The sequence below is a fragment of the Lissotriton vulgaris genome, chromosome 7, assembly GCF_964263255.1.
Source record: "Lissotriton vulgaris chromosome 7, aLisVul1.2, whole genome shotgun sequence".
Lineage (NCBI taxonomy): Eukaryota > Metazoa > Chordata > Amphibia > Caudata > Salamandridae > Lissotriton > Lissotriton vulgaris.
The window spans coordinates 1,045,845,497-1,045,869,368 of NC_141695.1; the positions used below are offsets into that span (position 1 = coordinate 1,045,845,497).

A 23,872-nucleotide genomic window follows, 5' to 3' on the forward strand; every position below is an offset into this window, starting at 1 on the left:
TCTTATAAATAATTAAAACTGCTAGGAACTATAAGCCTGCTTAAACATTTCTACCGAAAGGTTGTTTTGTTTTTTCTTTGGAGACCGACTGATAGGCTCCTTGTTGGTCAAAATCAATAATTTCATAATAATGTTATGGATAAATATGTTAACAATTTCCCCTGACTTGTGAAATATTTACATATGTGTTTTGTATATTTTGTATAGTATGTATTAGTCGTATGTATTTTCAATCACTTTTGTATGTTTGCGTCAAATTGTCGTGTTATTATACACTTTTGATTTTTCTTGTTGTACGCCCATGGCTAGTACGTTCAAGACATTGATACTTCTCTTGACTGAAGTGATATCTACTTTTGATAAAAATTTATAAATAAAAACGGCGCAACTAATCGCCAAGGTAAACATATTAAGCTTTGTTTATCTTTTTGCATCTTAAATCAATACGGTGTGAAATGAAATGAAGTGTGGGTTTCTCTCTTTTTTACAAAGTGATGTTACCAAGGGCACTTGCAGTGATATTAGCGGTCGATTCCACCACTCGAGTCAACTGTCTCAGGTTCCTACTATTGATCATAGGTCCCCAAAACGGCAAGAAACCCTTAAAGAAGTCCCCCGCTTCTTGACCGGCAGTGTCCTCTTTGCTAATCACGCCTCTCACAACTCTGGTCTTGTGATAATCTGAGGCAACTGTAAAAGTCGGTGGCAACAAATTTGCAATATAACAGGTGCCCGAGAAGTCAAGGGGCAACCACGTATATGCACGGTCATAACAAACAAAGTATGTACCCTTGGCAGTCAGGAGAACAGGGGAAGAGAGCATCGGTAAAACATACGTGTCAGTGCAAGCACTCTCCCCAAGGTGAGCTCTCGGGCTTCGACCACGGCCTTTCAAACAGAAATTACCGACGTGGGGTACGATCCAGATTGGAGATGAGCTTTTTAGCTGTCTATCACCCACTAGCACACTATACTCAGCCTCACTCAGATCCCTATAGGCTCGCACCTCTTCCTCTGGAATAAGCGATGGATCAAAGATATCCCTATCTAAATCAGCAATCGCTATTGCCAAAGACTTATGGTACGGGCCGGGACCAAAGTGTGGAGAACGTGGCTCTCGATTGGGGTAAGAATCTAGTGCGCTACGAAACATTGTTTGAAATGCTCGAGCTGAACCCTGGGAAATGTAAGGAAGGACCAAGTACGGAATTCCCTCATCAGTGGTATGTGGCATTAACCCACACACCCAACAATTGGTAGTGTTCATCACCAACTGATGCTGATGAAGGAGCTGAATGAAGGAATTGTTCATAAATTCCGCATGTCTAACCTGCTCGTGTTGGGGTAAGATGTGGAAAGAATGAGGAGAAACAGTGGAAGTAGGTTTAGATTCAGAAGAAGGGGTAGGTGAGGCAGAAGGCAAAAATGACTGTATCATGTAATACACCCCACCCACCAATAACGAAGAAACAGTTAGGAACAGAAGGAACACCTGAAACATGAAGCATTTAGTACGCGCAATCCTATGCAATTCGAATCTTTGAGATTGAGTCTTTTCCAATTCCGACAGCTTCGAGAAAGCCATCCTCTAAAACCGTCCGCAACGTTCTTGACGCACTTCGTTCTGTGTAGCAATAGTCAATCCCCAGGAGTTCCTAGGAATCGACGGTCTCCAACCTAGTGTCAGGACCTACTAAACAGAAGGAAGTACCCGCACGGCCCTACAATCCACCCGGATGTAAGGTTCTTTCAAACAATATATACAAAATCTCCTAGCTGTGGAAACAAAACACACATATGCAGAAAAGAACTCAGAATTCATACAAAAATGTCAGTTATTCAAAAATGTTCAGAGTGATAATGGGGTAACGTGAATGTCAGGGGAGGAAGCAAAAAAAAATGTCTTTGTCTCTAGTGTTGGAGCGGAGAAAATATCTGCTTCTCCCAGGACGAGTCTGATCTTCGAACAGTTGGTCAGATGGTGAAACAGAATCCTGTCGACCAGACAATAGTTCAGATCTTGAGTTCTCCAATGACAAATGTTCAACAGTATCGTCCGGCTGCACTGAGGTACCTCCCACAGGCTGTGCGTCACTGAATGGAACAAAGTTCGGCAAAACCTCAGCTTCAGACGAGGCGATGCCCTTCCTCACCCACGAGTCCGCTGGCAAAGGTATAGGTACCTTCTTGGTGTGGGTGGCGTGCACCCAGTGTTTGCGGCCTTCCAAACGAGCAGCAGTTCTCGTGGCAAGGAGCACCTGATAGGGTCCGATGAATCTAGGCTCAAGATTTCGTTTTCGGCCAAAATTCCTCGTAACCACCCAGTCTCCGGGCTAGAGCTGGTGGCCTGGACCCTCCGTCTGCGCCGGCAGTGCTTAAAAAACCTGTTGGTGAATTAACCTCAGTTTAGCAGTCAGATCATGAAGATAATCGATCAACATTGGGTACTCAAGATCAGCGAACACACTGGGTCTAGGGACCCCCCAAACATTGGCAGGACGGCCGAACACAATCTCATATGGGCTGAGCCCTACTCGAGAGTGTACAGTCGCCCTAGTTGACAGAAGAGCTAAGGGCAAAGCGTCAGGCCACGAGAGACCAGTCGTAGCCTGAATCTTTGCGAGTTTTAGTTTGAGAGTTCCATTATATCCCTCAACCAAACCTGCTGACTGGGGATGGTTGGCACTGTGAAATTTTTGTGTAATTCCAAGGCCCTTACACACACTCTTCATCACACTCCCCACAAACTCACTTCCGTTATCAGACCATATAATCCGTGGCATTCCATACCGAGGAAAGTATTCCTTTAGTAGGACTTTTGCTGTGGACAGGGCAGTATTGTCTTTAAGAGGGTAGGCCTCGATCCATCGGGAGAATGCGCAAACCACAACCAAAACATATTTTAGGTTATTGCATCGCTCCATATGGATGAAGTCCAACTGAATCACCTCAAAGGGACATGAAGGAGGAGCAAAGTGGCCAGGGGGTGTAGGAGTTCCCTTACCAGGATTGTACATCATACATATCATGCATTTCTTGACCAATCTCTCAGCACACTTAGCAATACCATCATTCTTCCATACAGGGGACAACAACTTACAAATACCTTTCGCACTGATATGTGACAAACCGTGTGCCATATTCACAACAGCTAGCACATATGCATCCGGCAACATCCACCTTTTATTCTCCGACAAATCAATCCAACAGCCACTTGCATCCAGCTTTCCCGTACTCTCTTTCCACTTGGTCTTTTCAGTCTCAGTGGCCTCATTCTGAATCGCTTTCACACTCTCAATAGTATCCTCACACATACCAGCTTCTGCAGGCCACCTTACCAAACTCGTCACATACATTCTAGTTGTAAGGTTTCTTGCAGTCTCCTTAGCAATCTCATCAGCGAACGCATTGCCACGACCAACATCATCCATCACCTTACGGTGTGCACTACATTTAATAATCGCCACCTGTTTGGGCAATGTAAGTGCATCCAAAAGATCATTCACAAGCTGCCCATGCTAAATCTTCGTACCATGCGATGTCATAAAACCTCTCTCTCGCCACTATCGTCCAAAACTATGTGCAACACCGAACGTGTACTGACTATCCGTAAACACATTCACCCGTTTTCCTTTCGACAAAACACACGCTCTGGTTAAGGCAATTAGCTCCGCCGCCTGTGCCGAGTTCTGATTCAATCTCGCAGTCTCCACAACCGTACTCAATGTCACCACAGCATACGCAGTCGTCACATCACCATTCGGCAACTTAAAACACGAACCATCCACATACAAAGTACCATCGGGTTCTTCCAATGGAGTGTTTTTTAGGTCAACACGACCCTTTGTTTCCTCCTCAGTTCGTAAATAACAATCGTGTGGGGCTGCCTCATCTGATTCCACATTGGTTGGCAACAAAGTCGCCGGGTTTAGGACATTGCAGCGCTTTATTTGAATGTGGCTTGCCAGAAGCATCAACTCATAACCAGACAACCGTGCGCTCGTCAGATGTTGGGTTTTCGTACGATTCAAGAGAGTGTCAACTGCATGCGGAACCATCACCGTAAGCATATTATCCATGACCAATCCTGCAGATTGTCGGATGAACACCGCAGATGCCGCTGTTGCTCTCAAACAACTCGGCAATGCTCTAGCTACTGGGTCCAAGGTCGAGGAGAAATATGCACATGGACGCTGCTTACCACCGAATTGTTGCGTCAAAACACTCAACGCACAACCTTCCCTCTCGTGAACGTATAGTGTAAACGGCTTACTGTAGTCAGGAGTACCTAACACAGGGGCCGAACACAACGCGTCACGCAGTTCAGAAAAACTTTTCTGACATTCTTCCGTCCATGGCAAAGGAGTTGGAACATCCTTGCACGTCAGAGCCACCAATGGTTTCGCTAGCAATGAAAAATTTGGAATCCATTGCCTGCAGTATGACGTGATACCTAAAAAGGCACGCACATCTCTCTGAGTTGTTGGCACAGTCATTCGAGCGATCGCTGCAATTCTCTCTTGGGTCAACCTTCTTCCCTCCTTTGACAATAAGTGACCTAGATAGGTTACTTCTTGACAACAATATTGCAGTTTAGAAGGTGACACCTTATGATGTAAGTCACAGAGATGCTGCAACAACGACACCGTGGCAATTTTGCAAATGTCCTGCGTGTCCGCTGCCACCAATAAGTCATTGACATATTGGATCAAGGCCGCACCAGCCGGAAATACAAACGCATCAAGTTGGCTCTTCAGGGCTTGGCTGTATATCAATGGACTCTCACAGTAGCCCTGGGGAGCGCGTTTAAACCTAAAGCTGCGGCCACCTAGAGAGAAACCGAAAAGGTCCCTGCTCTCCTCAGCAATCGGAATGCTAAAGAAAGCATTCTTCAGATCGATCACTGAGAACCAGGACGCAGATGCTGGAATCAGAGTCAGTAAAGCCGTAATGTCAGGCACCACAGGGAACTGAGGAATCACAATTGTATTCACCTCCCGTAAATCAATGACAAAACGATAAACAGGAGGCTTAGATGGATCAGTGCGTTTCAAAATGGGCAGCACAGGGCTATTACACACGTTTCCCCGAGTCTCTTCAATAACATCTTTCTCGATCAAATCATAGATGATCGCTAACAACGCTCGCTCACCATCAAGAGAGATACGATACTGGGGAATACGTGGTAACCGCACATTCGATTTCAGTTGAACAACATAAGGGGAGATGTCAAGCAGGCCCACGTCATTGGGACCTGTTGCCCACAAAGATGCAGGAAGAGAACTCAATTCCGGTGGGAGCTTATCGATGGACAAGTACATAGGAGAGATTACTCTCTCACCCAACGTAAGCTTTACTCCCGCAGGAGAACAATACAAAGTCGCATACAGACGTTTCAGCAAATCCAGGCCCAAAAGATTTTCACCACAACCAGTAGTCAAAATCAAAGGAGCTTTCAGCTCACGAGGCCCAATTGTAAGGGGCAAAGGGCGAGAAACCGGATTGCTAACAGGGGCGCCGGAGAATCCAACGGAAACATTTGTAAAGCCAGACAAAGGTGCGCCAGGGAGTTTCGAATGCATGATGGAACTTTTCGCTGCACCAGTGTCCAACAGAAAAGGCTCTACTACGCCCGAGGTGGCAACTGCGACGTAAGGCCCTCTCTGATCAACCGGAACTAATACAATCGATTCACGAGAGGAATGATGGCAATAGGTGACTGGATGGCCACGAATTGTCTGAAACTCAATTCAGAAAAAACTGAAGTGGTCATCTTCGGTCACCTCTCCCCGGGCTGGTCACCTGTCTGGTGGCCACCATCTTTCGGTCCCCCGCCGAGTCCAGCTAGCAAAGTGAGAAATCTAGGCGTCATCTTCGATGCTGGCCTCAATTTTATGGCACATGCGAATAAAACTGCGGCTTCAGCTCATATGAAATTGAGAATGATTAGGAAAATACTACCTTTCCTACCGAACACGGCCGGGAAAACACTGGTCAGCTCACTATTCCTGTCCTCCTTGGACTATTGTAATGCTCTATTCTTAAATGCCCAAGTCCGAGTGACAAATAAGATGCAGTCAATCCAAAATGCAGCCGCACGAATGCTGGCTGGGATCCCCAAGTTCGCACCAGTTACAAACATCATTAGGGATCTCCATTGGCTCCCGATACGCAGCCGTATCAAATTCAAATCGCTGTGTATTGTTTACAAGTCACTCAATAATCAAGGTCCCCACTTTCTCAAACAGAATCTTCTCCATCATGTCCCAACCCGATCTCTTCGTTCCTCTATTCAGAACTTCTTGGCTGTGCCTTGCACTAGAACAGTCACCTGGGGCGACAGGCGTTTCCTGGTTGCCGCCCCTAGACTCTGGAACACCCTTCCTGCACATATCCGAGCAAGTCCCTCCCTGTTCACATTCCGCAAACAGCTAAAGACGTGGTTATTTGACCAATAGCCTTGTATATCTTCTTTACCCAGTTGCTGATCCATCCCTTAACTAGCGCCGAGACGCCCACGGGTATTCGCCGCACTCTACAAATGTCAATAAATAAATAAATAAATAAATATGGCTGTCCTAGTAATTACCGTCGTCAGTACCCTGATCGACGTAATAATCATCCACATTGTACTGTGCGGATCTACCTGATGATGATCCACGCTGATCGAAACAATTATTAGAATCAGAGGAATTATTAGAACAATCATTTTGATTTTGCGTAACACCACGACTTCTACCTCGTGAAGTCTGCTGAGGACCACTAAGGCCTCCTCTAGATGAATTACCACTATTTCGATCACGCAAAACCGGACAGTCAAATTTCAAATGACCCTCGCCTCTACAGTAGGCGCACTGATTGTACCCAAGCATAGATCTCTGCGAAGAAGAGTCATTCCGCGATTGTGACCTATTTGACTGTGACTGCAATCGATTCCGCTGCTGCGAATCATTCTGATTCGAGCGCGGAGGATACGCTTGTTGCAACAACACTTTCGTTTTGAGCTCTTTCGTCTTCTTGTCTGCACGATAATTTTCCTCTTTCTCTCTATTCTCATAATATTGGGCCGTAGCCAATATCTGAGCAGAAGTGGAAACAGCCCACGCACTCTCTGAATTTTTTAATTTGTTGCTGAGGTCCGGCAACAAATTCGACACAAATTTGTCCACAAACAATCTCTGACCTCCCTCAGTGCCCATATCTTGACCACTGTGATCGATGAATGCCTCCTCAAATCTCGTAAAGAAATCAGAGACACTTTCATCCTTCTTTTGCTTGCAAGCAGACAATTTGTCCCAGTTAACTTTCATAGCTGGCATAAGCGTTTTCATGAGGGTAATTATTCTCTGAGGAAGATCGGTAATGAGCTGCTCAGGCTTAGCCCCACCAACTTGTCGGGCATCCGCCGCTACAAGAGCAGGCCAATCACCGCCTAACTCAGCTACATGATTTTCCTGACGAATCTTCACCCATACCGGCGGCGGTACGACATTGCCGAACAGCATATCGATGTCGGCAAGATTCATTATCGTAGCATCCACTAGCTGAGACAATTCTTTATAGTACCCTGCAGGATTTTTGCGAGGGTCGGGCAAAGTCTGCTTAACCTGCAAAACTTCCGATCGTTTCCACGGAAGATGTATCCACACTCTCTGGAAATGTGGCGGAATAATAGGAACAGCCTGTGCATCACCAGGCATCCACACTGGTGGAACTTCGCGCATGGGATACTGACCAGGCGTTGCTATCCATTCCTCAGTTTCGTCTTTAAACAATGCTCGAGGCATTATAGCAGGACGAAAAGATAGTAGCTGCTCGACAGCACGTCGAACATTGCTACCCACAATCATTCCGCTCGAAAACTGAAGCTGAAGATCAGTTAGAGCAGCCAATACATCATCAGCCGCATCAACTGATATCTCGTCGCGTAAGAGCTTGCACATTTCTTCGAACACGAACCTCTGTGTTGGCTCATTGAATTGAGAGAAAGTCTCAACAACTATACGTGGAGGATTCTTAAGGGGGTATCTAATCCAATTTTTCGCCATATTATATAGCGTGTCACGTTCCCTACCACCAGGAAGCTGACTTCGTCTTTGGGGAGCATCAGAACCAGCAGACCCAAGAATCGGTCCAAGAGAAGAGTAGAAGTTAGCAGCAACAGTAGGAACACGACGTCGAACAGACGGGGTAGAAGAAAGAAGCAAAGGGGTAACAATAGAAGAGTCAGAAACAGAAGGAGCAGCAGGAGTAGCCATAAGAGTGGAAGTAGCGTGAACAGTAGTATGAGAAGGTATAGACGGAGGAGCAGTAGGAAAAGGAGCAGGTAGAGGAACAGCTGCCGGAACAGCAGGTTGAGGAACAGGAGGAACCACAGGAGCTGTGGTATCCTGTGCATATGGAGGTGGTGACTTCAGTAGATAGGACAACAAAGGGTCCTCTACTGCTTCCTCTCCCTTCTTATCCGTACCCGTCGGTAAAGCGGGGTAACACTTATCCACTGTCATACGCTGCAATCTATCAAAAATTTATTTTTCCTTCTCCTCTTTGTCTCGCTGGAATTGCTCTGCATTTTTCATCGTGGTAACAATACCTTCTCTCTTATTACGTTTAAGCTGCTTGATTTCTTTCTGCTTGGCTTCTTTATGCCACAACTGAAAGGAATCAAACATGGCCGGCCTTGCTTTTCTTTGGAACAATTTAGCTTCAAGATTATCTAAAATCGGGGCCTCAAAACTACCATTCGGTGGCCAACTAAGGACACCGTCATCTTTAGTGTAACGAACCCAACACTTGTTGAATATAATTGGACCCAAACCATGTCGACTATATAATTCGTAAGTTGGAGTTCCGACCGGAGGTATCGGACACGAGTCCTCCAACCGGGAATCCGCACCACAACCTCTGAAGCAACTGAACAAAGTACTACGGCCAGGCATCGTGCACACTAACCGAGTTTCACAAATGTCAAGGGTTATTGGATTACAATGTCCCTGCAAAAGTGCAAAAACCCTCGGTTTTTGGCGACTGCAGACGTCAAATAGAACAACGAAGAACAAAATACCAAGAACCACAAATGCAATGGAACCATGCAACGACTAAGCACCCACAACAACTAAGGACTTTGGGAGAGACCCACAAATACTTAACTCAAAGATCAATGGCGTCACCAGGAAGGCCCGTCAATCGTCTCGCTGTACCAAGGTCTACGCCAGGCGCCAAAACAGGTCTACAGTCAGGGCAGCAGTCCGTCACAGCCGTCAGGAGGCGGGGATCTTCGCGGGAAAAGTCGTCGGGCCACTTGTTTCGACAACAGGATCGATGAAGCGGGGTGCACCTTCCCTCGGAGATTTCACACGAAGTTCCTCACGATCGTCGGACTTTGGACCGGTACCACTGATGCAGCCCCACGTTGGGCGCCAACTGAAGGACTGGGTTTTTCTAAGACCCAGCGGTGCCAGGGATAACACCTGAAACCTTCGTGGGTTACCTGTTCCGGCGTACAAATGACAGAGACACGGTACACTTCCTTCGGCGTCAAAGATTCAAGTTTTATTCACTGCAGGGAACACAGAAGTCACGAGAAGTACATAGCATGTAAGTTCACGGAGACTGCTTCAAATTGTATCTGTAGATCGCTCCTTTTATACAGTTTTTCGTCATAGGATAACATGACAGACAAAAGGTTACAACCCGGTTCCCACAGTAAAGGTCATAGGGGGTCGCTTTCATGTATTCAGGGCCCGGAACATAATTACAGTAGCATTTGGCAGTTCCCAACTGTAAAAGTAAATCTTCCCACCATTAGTACATTCCGTTTGGCTGTAAACGAATCAAGGAAGAGGCAAAAACAGGTGCAGAGGAAGACGAGGATAGCGAATAGATCGAAGAGAGTATAATAAGGGGTGATATCAGGAAACACGATTGCAGGGATCAAAGGAGACGTGCCTAATGAATGCACAACTGAGACAATAAACCGGCACGGCAAGATTAGCCTTGAACGGGGCCATCTGCCTTACAGTGTCATCCCCCTCATCATAAAGACACCCTCAAAGGAACACGTGTCTACCGCAAGAGTTTGGGAATCCCAGGGTCACGAAGCGGACAGCGTCCGTTCGCTGGCTACTCGAGGGCAAGAAACAAAATGGATGCCGTATCTAAAATGGAACCCGTGGGTTCAGATGAAGAAACCCACGAAACAAACGAACGCTTTAGGTTAGCACAACGAAAACGCGTACACCCACTAAACTCGTCATTTGCGGTTCATAGATACCAGACTCGACCATATTCGGGCGAGTCGAAAACACCACTTACAATTGTCACAGAACCTCAGAGGGCCTCCCTACGCCTCTACGGTCTAGGTCATCATCCAGCACCACATTAAAATCTCCCCCTAAAACAATTTGTGGGCAATCCAGCAGCATGATTTGCGCCCAAACACTCCGAAAAAAGTCTGGATCATCCAGATTCGGGCCATAGATGGCCGCCAGTACCAGTGGCCTTCCCTGTAATGAGCCGTGTACTATAACATATATCCCTTCCTTATCCAGCACACTGGCGTGTTCCCTCCAATCCAAACCTCTGCGGATGAGTATCGCCACACCTCTGGCGTATTTAGAATAGATGGCAGAGTATATATGTGACCACCTAGAATGCTTCAATCTGGGCGAGGGGGTGGTGTTGATGTGTGTCTCCTGTAAAAAGCATATGTCTATATTGTGTCTAGCAAGCATACCATGCATCAATCTAGCCTTTTTATAGTCCCCCAAGCCCCGAATGTTCCAAGTCCACAGTTTAACCCCCCCATTTTGGAAATCTTGCAGAGTCAACAAGGCTCTTCCCGTGTCCTCTCTCGCAGTCCATGCCAGCCCCACCCGAAGTTCGCACATCGAAACCCCATGCAATGGATAAGACATATGACATCCTGCAGCGCACCATTTCTGAACATCAAACAAATTACCCAACAACCCTCTCCCCCCCCTCCCTCACCAACCCCCCAATCAGGTTGTGATAAACCCCTGCCAGAGCTCTGAGTAGTGCTCAGGCCAACTAGAAACAGTAACAGTGGGAGATACCCCATGGGGCGTGGTGCTCCCAGCTTACACCCCTGTTTGCACAGGGTGGCTGCACATGGAAGGAGATGTTCGTAGCCCAGAGGGTGCCCAGCCCCACGGAACGACCACAAACAATCCAGCATGCAAAGAGGGTATCACGAACCAGGAGCATAACTTACAGTAGGATGCCCATCCAGATGTTCACAATTAGCCCAAGTCTTAAGAGACAGTTCACCTTTAAGAGCAGCGGCTAGTGGACCGCATGGGCCAAACGATACAGGCCCGATCTGGGGAAATCTCGCCTCGGGCTGTCTCAGGCCATTCAATCATTGTCACTTAGTTGCCCAGTGTCTTCTTCCAGTCTCGGCGATTTCCGTCTTGCTCCAGGGCCGCAAATGTGTTTAGCAAATTTCATTGCCGATTGTGCGTCCGTGAAAAAGTGTGCGGCATGCTCATGCAGTACCTTTAGTTTTGCCGGATAAAGTAATGAATACTGGATCCCAGCTTGCATCAGTAGTTTCTTGGCCGGCATAAATTCCTTCCTGGCTGCCTGAACAAGGGGGGTAAAGTCAGGGTAAAAGGAGATGTGATTACCTTTGTGGGTGATCTTGCCTTTCTCCCTTGCAAGTCGCAGGATTTGGTCCCTGTCCTGGAAGTTCAATAGTTTGGCAAGTATAGGGCGAGGAGTAGCGCCAGGCGGCGGCTTCTTACCAAGTGCTCTGTGTGCCCTTTCGACCGTGAAGACTTGGGAAATGTTTGGATCAAAAAGTTCATGCAAGAGATCCGTCACAAACACCTCATTTTACCAGTATTGTCTGTTTCCGGAATTCCTGTAATGCGAATATTCGACCTCCGGGAACGCGCTTCCAAGTCATCTGCCTTAGCGCGTAAAGACTCCAGTTCCCTCTCAATGTTAGTGATATGCTGCTTGGTGTGTTGTTGGAACTCGCAGCACTCAGTTTGTCTATTCTCCAAGCAATCCAGTCTTGTTTCACGCGCATAACAGCGTCCAGTTGCGAGGACATAGCATCCAATTTAGAGTCTATACTTTTCAAGCTCGATCTGATCTCCATTATCAAGGCCCCAAAATCAATGTCTGCAGCAGGACCCTGCGAGGGGGGCGCCTCAGTCTCCGGATCCGGAGTGGTTTGTTTGGTCTTTTGTTTCTGCTCAAAGTTGAGCCTGGGTTGCCTCGCCTCATTCTTTCCGCCCATTTTGGATGTGGGGGAGCGCAACACAGTGGGGTGCACAATGCAGGTCGCGTCGCAGTGCCCTCCGCAACTCTCGGTAGATCAGTCTCCACTCTCCCGGCAGGTGCAAATCAATCACGCACTCAAGGCGTGCAGGAGGGGCAAGTGTCAGCAAGATGTCTGCTCAGCACACTGAACAGGGCAGGTAGAAGAGGGCGGATGTCATCAACTGCCAAATGCACCAGCTCTGGTCGACCAAGGCGAGTATAGGAGTACGCTGGGGATATGACCGGACCTCAGCCTGTGCCAGATGTCTTCTGGCACCAGAGTATTATATCCAGTGGTGCCCGCCTCCGCTGTCCGCTGCAACAGCGCCTAGCGCAAACCACCGTGTTGGCTCCCCAGCACTCGAGGCATCATCAGGAGGCGGCACTTCTCGAATGGGTTATTGAGGCATTGAAACTCTTCGAGCAGTGACTGCAGCAGTTGAGTCTGGCAGTGTGCTCAGGGACATTCAGTCGCCCTGGCAGCACCCCGCCGTCGAGGCAAGATGGCGCCCTCGTCCGTGGCTCCCTTCCCCTCAGCACATTTAGGATTGCGCGCTTTGTCACTTACTCGGTCGACTTCCGCTGATGCCAGGATCCACTCGCCGGTCTCACAGCTACCCTCGGCACAGTTTTCATAAGCGGCGCGGTTTTCAGGAGGTCAGCGCCATCTTCCCCGCCCAGACCACTCAGGCCCGTCAATCCCCGGGCTGGAGTTGGAGATTGCTCCCGCGCAGGGCTCCACAGCAGCGGGCGTCCGCAGGCGACCGCTCCGGTCCAGACTTCAGGGGCCGTATCTCGCTCTCCCGGCTCCCGTTTCGTGCGAGGATTTGGTCGAGTGTGCAGCTGGGTGTCCGCGGCCCGGGCACTCGTAGAGCAGGTCCCTCCGGGGTCACGGTTCAGGATTTTGCAGGATTTTGTATGTGCAGCCGGCGGAGCTCGCTCACAGAGCGGCCATCTCGCGGTCCGGTTGGCCACGCCCCGTGTTGTCACTGGGTTACTGTATGTGGTCACAACTGCTTAACTTACAACGCCTCTGAAGTAAAGCCCTTCTGCTCGTGCCAAGCTACCAAGGGGATGAGCAGGGGTTATTTTAGGAGTGCAATCCCCTTATCCTGACTAGAGGAGAGGGTCCCTATTTGTCACACGTACCTACCTGTGCCAACTAGAGACCCCCAAATATAACATTGGCATTCAGTGGTGAGGATTCCGGATTTGCATTTGTGACTCATGTACAGTGACTGGTGAACACTACTTAGTGAGTGCAGACCATAACGATACCACATACTTTTTGGTAGATTCCTTTTTGGATTTTTGTTCTATATTTGAAAATGCCTGATTCAGTTGTAGTGGAGAGAACAGAATCCATAGCCTCTATTGATTGTGAATGGGAAGAAGAGAAGCTACAAAGAATTCAAGGTTTCCACTGTTGGGTTCACCAAGGAAGAAGAATTCTACAAGGCACTGAGGGCCTGGGTAGAAGCAAGGAAAACCCCTGAAATTGAGGAGGGTGATGACCTGGCAATTGTGCAACAGGAAGAGCCAGTGGCTTAGGAGGAAGGAGAGTACCTTCACCTGCAGTTAGCAATGCTTCTAACAAGAGTCTGTCTCCAGAGGAGATGGAGGACAGAGAGAGATCAAGAAGGTATGAAATGGAGATGACCAAGTTCAAGGTGAATAGGCTGCTGGAATTAGAAAATAGATTAGATCTTGAGGAAAAGAAAATGCAGTTTGAGCATGAAAAAGTTTTGAGGGAGTTGGAGTTTAAAACGAAAAGTTTAGAAGTTACTCCCTCTGGTGGCAGCATACTGTCAGTACATACAGAAAGTATAGTGTATATTCCCAAGGATGTGGTGAAGGAGTTTTACAAAAATTATGATATTGGTCAGTGGTTCAGAGCCAATGAGGTAGCCATGTCTTCCCACCGGGTCCCTGAGAGAAATTGGGGAGCGGGTTGTGGGGAAGGTTCCTTAGTGAGGGGTGAGATACATTGTTAGACTTGCCTTCTGAAGTCCACAATTCATGCAGCCACATGAAAGATGCATTGATGTCTAGATATGGTTGGACACCTGAGCTCTATAGGCAGCGGGTCAGGAAATGCAAAAAGTTAGAAAACAGCTTTGGCTGTATGCACTAGAGGTTACCATACCTTACTGTGCTGCCCCACAGGAACAGACTGTGGGGTCCATTAGGGACACCGTTAGGGTCACCCCACTACTGCAGAACGACTTTGCCTTCCCCCTTACAGACCAAGACAGGTTGTATTTACTCTTTTTCTTTTTCTTTTTAGCTCTATTTTTCACTGTGTAGTACTAATTACTTGAGGTCCTGAGGAATTGCCAATTGGGCAAGAAACATGTCGACCTGACCAGAGGGTTCGAGTTCCGCTTTGCCCCTTACAGTCTCTATCTCCCCTCCCACCTTTTAACCAAGGGAGTCAGCCACGCGAATAAATGTCTTTGTGAATTGACTCACCTTTTTAAAATCACAATCCCCACACAACTACACCTTCTCCTTACCCCTCACATGCACACAACCATTGGCTGGAACAAAAGAACTCCGAGAAAGAGCGCCTATTAGGCGCCAGTCAGACATTGCAGCGCCAGTCTGACGAGGAGCAAGAGGCCAATGATGAAGCTTGACGTCTAGCTCACTGGGTGTGTGAGGCCTCTCAGTTCCAACAAGGGAGCTCCTTGCTCCCTGTCTCTACTCTCCTAATATACAACACACACACTTCTTTTCTATTTTCTCGGGGAACTTTGTACCTTCTGCATTTCATGGTTGATTGGACATGTACACTGAACCCCGCTAAATATCGTCCAGAACTGGTTCCCCCTATTTGTATTGAGCCAGTGGGGGTTCTCAAGAGGACCTGGAGCCTGAGAGGGAGGCCCAGGACCCTCCCGAAGAGAGAAGTGGCGAGGAGCACGGGAAACCAGCCCCCGAAGTTCCCATGGCCCAGGAGGAGGTAGACCCTGAGGGGGATGCCCTGGAACCTACCGAGGAGCAAGTAGCTGACCTGGGGTACCTGCCTGAGCTGACCCATTGGCAGGGAGAATGAGGCCCCTCCAGGGAGGAATTTTGCAAGGATCAGAGAGAGTGCCCTTTTCTTGTGGGCTTGCGGCAACAGGCTGCAAGCCAGGCAGCAGATGATTAGTCAGGGTCACACTTGATTTACTGGAAGAATGGTCTCCTGTATAGTGAGCCTAAGGTTGCTGAACCTGGGTCAGCCCGTGTGCTGGTGGTACCCCAGAAGTTCAGAGCCTTCCTACTTGGGCTGGCTCATGATGTGCCGTTAGCAGGACATTTGGGGCAGGACAAGACCTTTGAAAGGCTTGTCACACACTTTCATTGGCCCCAAAAGTGCAAGAGTTCTGATACTCATTGCAGGACTTGTCAGACTTGCTGGGCAAGTGGAAAGAGTGGGAGAAAGCACAAGACTCCTCTCCAGCCATTCCCTGTGGTCAGTACCCCCTTTGAGCGGGTGGGGATTGACATTGTGGGGCCACTGGACCCCAGGACAGCCATGGGCAACAGGTTCGACCTGGTCTTGGTGGACCATGCCAACCGGTACCCGGATGACAGTGACGGCCCCCATGGTAGGACGAGCACAGATGGGAATTTTCTCATTGAGTGGGATTCCCTCGCGAGGTAGTGTCTGACCGAGGAACCAACTTAATTTACAAGTATATGTAGTCCTTGTGGCAGGAGTGTGGTGTAACCTACAAATTCACCACTCCTTACTACCCCCAAGTAAATGGGCTGGTTGAAAGGTTCAACCGGACCCTGAAGGGCATGATATTGGGTCTTGAGGAACCCATGAGGCATAAGTGGGACGTCGTCTTACCATGCCTACTCTTTGCATACCGTGAGGTGCCTCAGAAATCTTTAGGGTTCAGTCCCTTTCAGCTTCTCTATGGACACCCAGTCAGAGGACCTCTGAGTTTGGTTAAAGAAGGTTGGGAGCAACCTCCCAGGAAACCTCCCCAAGATGTATATAGCTACATGCTGGCCTTCAGAAACCAGACTAGGCATTTCAGGCAACTCGCTGAGGCGAATCTGGAAGCCAGTCAGGAGGAGATGAAGCGCTGGTGTGACCAGAATGCCACTCTGGTAGAGCTTCAACCTGGTCAGAAAGTGTGGGTCATGGCCCCAGTGGAGCCCTGCGTGCTCCAGGATAAGTGGACCAGACCATTTGAGGTTGTGGAGCACAAGAGTACAGTTACCTACTTGGTGGACTTGTGGTCTCCTAGGAACCCCTTGAGGGACCTACATGTCAACCGCCTTAAGCCCCACTTGGAGAGGTCTGAAGTGGGCATGCTCTTGGCAACAGATGCTGGGATGGAGGAGAAGACTGAGCCTCTTCCTGACCTCCTGTCAGCCTCAGAGCAAGATGGGTCAGTGGATGGTGTTAACCTCTCTTCCACCCTGACCCATGAGCAACAGAATGACTGCCGCCAGTTGCTGGGACAGTTGTCTGATCTGTTCTCCCTGGCTCCTGGTGTCACAGATTGGTGCGTCCATGATGTGGACACAGGAGACAGCTTACCTGTGAAGCACAAGTCTTACAGGGTAACTGACAGGGTAAGGGCTTGCATCAAAGAGGAGGTCTCAAAGATGTTTGCGCTTGGGGTGATTGAGTCCTCCAGCAGTATTTGGGCCAGCCCAGTGGTCTTGGTCCCGAAGGCTGCAGCGCCGGGTGCCACACCCGAACTCCGGTTCTGTGTGTACTACAGAGGGCTCAATTTAGTCACGAAGACTGACGCGCACCCCATCCCCAGAGCTGATGAGCGCATAGATCGGCTAGGGGCTGCACAGTACCTTATCACGTTTGACTTAACGTCTTGGTACTGGCAGATCGCCTTGACTGATGGGGCAAAAGAGAGGTCAGCATTCTCCACACCAGATGGGCATTTCCAGTTCCGTATTATGCCCTTTTGGGTGAAGAATGCCCCTGCCACCTTTCAGAGGTTGGTCAACCAGGTGTTGGTTGGACTGGATGAGTTCAGTGCCGCCTACCTGGATGACATTGCAGTGTTCAGTGCCAGTTGGGAGTAACATCTGCCATACAAAATACAGAACTCCTTCTCCTGGATTTTATGAGTCATAGGTAATGTACATCCCTTAGGGGACGTTCTCATTAATGAAAAGGGATTTGCAGTATTGTACGGGTTACCAAATTTACAACTAAAAGTCTGTTGGACCCTAAAGTACTATGAAAACTTCATGCACACAGACAAAAGTTATTGTAAAATTTCATTCATTTATTTTATAAAAGTTAAAATTCATAGTAACATCTGCACCACCTCTGGGAAGTGTTGATGGTGCTGCGGAAAGCAGGCCTCAGGATCATGCGAGTAAGTGCCAGATTGGGCAGGGTTCTGTGGTGTACTTGGGACACCAAGTTGGGAGTGGCCAGGTGGTGCCCCTACAACCCAAGATTGAAACCATTCTGGCTTGGAGCCACCCAAAACCCAGATAGAGGTGAGAGCTTTCTTAGCTCCCCCACACGGTATACAACGGTAACCACGCTGGGGGGCGCTCCAGGATAGTAAATACTTTAATTTACTATCCAACTCCTTTCCCTAGAGTCCACGGGGACTGGAGTTGGAATAGTAAATTAAATAATTTACTATCCAGCGCCCCTCCACGCAAGTCGTTGTAACGACTTGCGTGGTAAATGTAGCGTGGTAACGGTACGCGTTGTAAAAGTACGCGTGGTACCGTCATACATTCCTCTCACACAGTATTAAAAGAGGTTTGTCAAGGGGTATGGCAACAAAGTTGCACCCTTGACAGAGCTGACTTCAAGGAAGCAGCCCAAGAAGGTGATCTGGACTGACACCTGTCAGAAAGCTTTTGTGGCCCTGAAAGCTGCCATCTGCAAGGCCCCCGTGCTCCTGGCACCCAACTTCTCAAGAGAGTTTATCGTCCATAGAGACGCTTCAGAGCATGGTGTGGGGGCTGTTCTGTCACACATGAAAGCGGAGGTCCTAGATCAACTTGTAGCCTTTATCAGTAAAAGATTACTTCCACAGGAACCGAGGTGGAGTGCTATTAAGCGTGAGGCATTTGTTGTGGTCTGGGCACTGAAGAAGCTGAGACCATACCAGTTTGGGAATCACTTCCAGGTTCAGACAGACCACAGGCACTCAGATGGTTGATGCAGATGAGGGGTGAGAATCCAAAGCTGTTGAGGTGGTCTATTTCTCTACAGGGTATGGACATTACGGTGGAACACCACCCTGGTACAGAACACGCCAACGCTGATGGTCAGTCCAGATTTTTCCGCCTTAATGAAGAGAACTCCCAGGAGTTAGGGTAGTTCTCCCCACCTTTCAGCTGGAGGGGACAGATGTTAGACCTGGCACCATTGGCGTAGGTCTCCCTTCCATTTTTTGCTGTTGCCTCATGTATTTCTGCTGGTGTTGTATGCTTTGAGCACTGCGCCACTGCTATTCAGTGCCACAATGCAAGTGCTCCCTTTTGTAAATTGATGTAATAATCAGTGGTTCCATGTTTGGCTATTTGGTTTACTTGTCAGACCCTAGTCTAGTGCACTGAGTGTGCCCAGGGCGTGTCAATCCAAATGCTGCTGGTGGGCCTGCAGCACTGGTTGTGCCACCCACAGAAGAATCCTTGTAAAATGTGTCTAAAGTCTGCTATTGCAGAGCCTGCGTGCAGTCTGGTACTGTCATGCTGACTCGGCAAGTGCACCCACTTACCAGTCCCTAAACCTTCTCTTTTCTTCATATCAGTCACCCCTATGGTAGGCCCAAGGGCAGGGTGCATTGTAAGTATAAGGTAGGACAAGCCCTGATGTGTGTGGCATGTCCTAATAGTAAATTACAGCCATTTTAGTTTTTCACTATTGCAAGGCTACCTGTTCTCCATAGGCCAGATGGGTCTGTTAGAGTTATTACATTTTATAATCCTAACTGTCTCAGAGAAAATGGTAGAAATTCGAGTTTAGTATGCCTGAACTCAGTATAATAAAATACATCTTTTAGTAAAGTTTATTTTCATATTCTGTGTTCGCAAATACCACTTTTAGAAAGCAGGTATTTGCTTGTCCAACCATTCAAACCTGCCTCTGCTAGGTTGTGTATTCCTATGTTTGGTTTTGTGAGTGACAGGGCTGGGGAATTCCAGGAGACAGGCTGAGTCACCGGGTGGTGAATAGAGAGATTTGCATCTAGATGGGAGGGACTAGTTGCACCTGAACCTTGAATAGGACTGTGCCTGCCTCCCACAATGCTGGCTTCACCTCCTGGGGAGCGGCTGATGTCTCTGCCCTGCACACTGAAAGAAGAGAAGGAGTCCTGTAAACAAAGTGCTTCAGGACTGTACTTGCCTTCCACAATGCTGGCCCCACCTCCTGTGGGGCATCTGATGTGCTTGCCCTGCACTGTGAAAGGAAAGGAGAAGTCTAGTAAACAGAGTGCTTCAGAACTGGTTTGGACTGGGCAAAGGCCCCTCTACCCTCAGAGAACAAAGGATTTTGGGGTATAAATATTGGGACCCTGATCCCATGAAATTAGATCACTTTGGACTATAAGAAGAAACCTTTACTGTGGATAGGAACCTGAAGAAACTGAGGAGAGACTATTCCCAAGCTGAAGTGCTGCTTGGGGGATTGGCCTGCAGTGGTTGCCTTACTGCCAAAGGAAGGAGAAAGGAACTTTGTGTACTTTGCTTTCAACTTGTGAAGAATCTCTAAGGGCTTGGAAAAAGAGCTTGCCTCCTGCTGAAGTCTCAGGGACAACAGACTTCACCCCCCAGCTCCCCAGAGTTCTTTGGAAATGCCTGCTGCTGATTTGGTCCTTCTGAGGGACTGCGTGTCGCAAGGAGCTGGAAGCGCAACTCAACGAGATGAAGCACATCGCCGTCGCTGTGCCTGCTGTTGCAACTCCAAAGGAGGGTGTCGCCGCTGGAACTGTTGCTCTGCACCGCATAGGAGAGAAGCGTGCAGCAACGAAGAGGGAGAGTGTTATCATTGCTGCTGCTGCTGTCGCAACTCCAAAGGAGGGTGTCGCCGCTGTAGTTGTCACACTGCACCGCATCAGGAGAAGAATCTCGCAACAAGGTCGGAGCATGTTGCCGTCGCTGTGCCTGCCGTCGCAACTCCGAAGGAGTGTGTCGCCGCTGGAACTGTCGCACTGCACCGCATCGACCAAGAGCACCTTGCATCCCCGAGAAGCGCGCCGCCGTCGGAGCTGCTGCCAACGCATCTTGGATGTCGCTGCTGTAGTTGTCGCATCAAGCGGAAGCTTCACGCATCGTGGGTGAAGAGCGTCGCCGCTGGAGCTGTTGCCGTCACATCATCAGGGTGTCGCCGCTGCAGTCCACGCATCGAACCGAGACTTCTCGCATTCCCCGAAATGCCTGCCGCATCTGGAAGATCTTCACGTCTTCATTTCTTTGTATCTGAACTTTGCCGCATTTTCCATCGCTGCGACATTGCTTGTCGTGGAAGCGCAACGCAACCTAAGGTACATTGACGCAGAGTGTCGCATCTAAGAACAGAAGTTAATTAAGCTTAAATCTGCCATCTTAAAGTAATCATAGTGTGTATTTTTGTCGTTTATGCTCTTGTGGTAACTCTAGATAAAGTCTACTTATTTTTTATATAAAACCTGTGTGGTGTCCATTTGTAGTGTTGTCACTGGGTTACTGTATGTGGTCACAACTGCTTAACTTACAAACCTCTGAAGTAAAGTCCTTCTGCTCGTGCCAAGCTACCAAGGGGGTGAGCAGAGGTTATTTTAGGAGTATAATCCCCTCATCCTGACTAGAGAGGGTCCCTATTTGTCACATGTACCTACCTGTGCCAACTAGAGACCCCCAAATCTAACAATAATTAATTATGTTAATTGTGCAATTAATATTTTTAGATGTGGGGTGTGGGTTTTTTAGTGGTATGGGGTGGGAAGTACATTAATTGTAAGTGTTAATCATTATTTTTTAATTTGATAATTAAGTTAATTGTTTAAATAATTTACTGTTACATTTTATGAGTGTGTTGTGTATGTTGCGGGAGTATATTGTGGGAAGTACATTAATTATAACAAATTAATAATTAATATTGAATTAAAGATAATTGGTTTGCTGATATGTATATTAATAGTTATATACTTTTTTATGATTACGTTTTACGTGCAGGTTGTGAGTTTTTTGGGTCATAGGGTGGGAAGTAACTAGATCAAATGTATGTAATAAATAGTTTTTTGTTAATAAATCATTTATAAATAAAAATGTTTATTTGTAAGAAAATGTATTTTGTAGTTTTTTTATAATAATATTTGTTGGTATTTTTGATATGTATTTAACATTGTAATATTTCTGTCTTTTTAATTTTTATTTTTATTAAATATAGTTGTCATTTTTATTCAACATATTTATATTTTTCTTCATTTACTTTGTTTTTTAAATAATTGCACTAATATTTTTCAAATCTTTTTTTATTGCTGCACTGACTGTAGTGGCAATAGTAAATTGTACCCCTCTGCTATCCAACAATTTCCCTACTGTTGCACTTTTTGGAGTGGGAATAGTAAATGCTACCCCTCTGCAATCCAACACCTTTCCCTACTGTTGTACTAACTGGAGTGGGAATAGGAAATGTTACCCCGCCGCAATCCAGCACTTTCCCTTCTGCTGTACTAACTGGAGTGGGAATCGTACATTTTTACCTTCTACAATGAAACAGTTTCCTATTGTTGTACTGGCTATAATGGTTATAGCAAATAATAACTGTCCGCAATCAAACACTTTCATTACTGTTGAATTTACTGGAGGGAGATTTGTACATTCTACCCAGTTTTATTATTTTTGCGTTGTGTGAAGTGGGAGTAGTATGTTTTTTATATATTTATTATAATAGTTTGCGTAGTTTTGTATACATTTTAGTGGGAATAGTATATACATTGCATTTTATATGTTAGAGTTTATTTTATATTGCTATAATGTTTATTATTATGTTTTTATTTATTGTTCACAATTTTAAGAATATTAAATTGTTTACTTAATTTAATTAGAATGGGATGTTTTGTAAAGATTTTATTTTATTGGTCTATGTATGTATACATATATATGTACTTTTAATTTTTTTTATTATTTATAAATTTTAATATAATATATTTTAAAACTATTTGTTTAATAATTTTTTAAGTAAGTATATATATATATATATTAATTATGTGTGTTTGCTTTTTTAAATTATGTTTGTTATATTTGTTAAAATATATATTACATTGATTTTTTTTAATGAATGGTAATATTGAATATATTTAATATTTATTATTTAATTGTATATATATTTAAAAATTACATTTAATACAACTATTTTAATTACATCTATATTTTATTTTCGATATTTTTGTACTTACCATTATAAGTATAGGATGACGATATTTTTTACATCGATATTTTGGTCACGATATTTTGGTATGGGGATATAATGGGTGGCGATATTTTCTCAGTCAACTGATCGGGCCTCCCTTAGGAGTGACTTATATTTATAAAAAAGTGAAATTTTGGGCCTGGCAAGAGGGTTACTTTGCCAGGCCGTAGTGGCAGTGTAAAACCGCACAAAAATGCTCTGCAATGGCAAGCCTGAGCCATAGTTAGAGGGTTAATTAAGTGGTTGGCACAATGAGTGCTGCAGGCCCACTAGCAATATTTAATTCTGATGGATACATCTGCCAGTGGATTCCTCACCTTGTGAATATCCCCTGCACAGCAGCCATTCGGAAACTTTTTGTAGCTCCCCACACCGGTGAGGTCATAGGCGACGTCACAGAGGGTACGACTCTGCTCGTGACCTCGCTGACGTCACTGGATCCATAATAGGGCCTCGTCGGCGTGATGACGTCAGTTCCCTTTTTGCCACGCCATCAACGCCAACGGTTTTTTGGGACTCTCCGTAGTTACGTTGTATATCTAGCTGTTTTGCACTGTTTCTCTTGTTTCCTTCGAAGATGTCTGTGAGGAAATCTGGTTTTAAGCCCTGCAGGGAGTGCGGTAAGCAGATGTCCCTCACTGACCTGCACGAAGATTGTGTTTGGTGCTTGTCTTCCGACCATGACGTCGATGGATGTCCATGCTGCAGGAAGATGAATCCAAAGGCGTTGAAAGAGAGAGAGGCGAAGCTCTTTATGGCCAGGATGAGAAAGGATAAAAAAAGAGATTGGAGGAGGTCGAGATCGAGGTCGAGGTCTCGTTCCGAGTCGAGGTCAGGCTCGAAGTCGATGTCGGGGCACTCGACGCCGAAGAAACATAAGAAAAAGAAGCACTCTTCAAGACATCGATCTGATAAAGAAGCAGCGCCGAGATCAACCTCGCCTCGACGTCACAGGAAGGATCATGTCTCTCCTTCGTTATCGAATCCGGTTTCACCAGAGAAGTGGACTTCGCCTGAAGTCTCTCCGCGTCGATCACCGACGCTGGCTCCATCACCGGATTCGGTCCATTCTCCGGCTCCAGATCAAGAACATACTGTGCCGGAAGAGCAGGTAAATCCAGAAGAAGTTCCGACATCGCCGCCACCTGGCCCGAATACAGGAACTCCTGATTCAGAGTCGGT

The 23,872-nt window shown here is 46.9% G+C and overlaps 1 protein-coding gene across 1 annotated transcript in view; it reads left to right on the forward strand.

Moving 5' to 3' along the window:
- Positions 1 to 23,872, forward strand: part of PKD2L2 (polycystin 2 like 2, transient receptor potential cation channel) — a 1,643,803-nt gene that overhangs the window by 1,511,329 nt on the left and 108,602 nt on the right. The window lies entirely within an intron of this gene.